Here is a 209-nt window from a genome sequence, read left to right as displayed (position 1 = left end):
CTGGAACAGCCACCCCCTCTCTGGGCCCTCCTTACACCCCAGGGGAGGTGCACCTAGGCCAAGGGTTAGTGAGAATCTAGTTAGGGAACTTCTGGAGGGATGGGATATATTCAAATCAGCTGGTCCGGACGATCTCCACCCCAGAGTGCTGAGGGAATTAGCTGTGGTCATTGTGGGACCCGTGGCATGGCTTTACGAGCACTCGTGGT

General features: G+C 56.5%; 1 protein-coding gene across 1 annotated transcript in view; it reads right to left on the bottom strand.

Moving 5' to 3' along the window:
* COL9A1 (collagen type IX alpha 1 chain) overlaps window positions 1–209 on the bottom strand; it is a 132,667-nt gene that overhangs the window by 13,106 nt on the left and 119,352 nt on the right. The window lies entirely within an intron of this gene.

Source organism: Gavialis gangeticus, unplaced genomic scaffold, assembly GCF_001723915.1.
Source record: "Gavialis gangeticus isolate Ggan-Ray unplaced genomic scaffold, GavGan_comp1, whole genome shotgun sequence".
In the NCBI taxonomy this organism is placed as follows: domain Eukaryota; kingdom Metazoa; phylum Chordata; order Crocodylia; family Gavialidae; genus Gavialis; species Gavialis gangeticus.
Note: the sequence above shows the minus strand (reverse complement) of the source record. Positions and strands in the feature narration are given on the sequence as shown.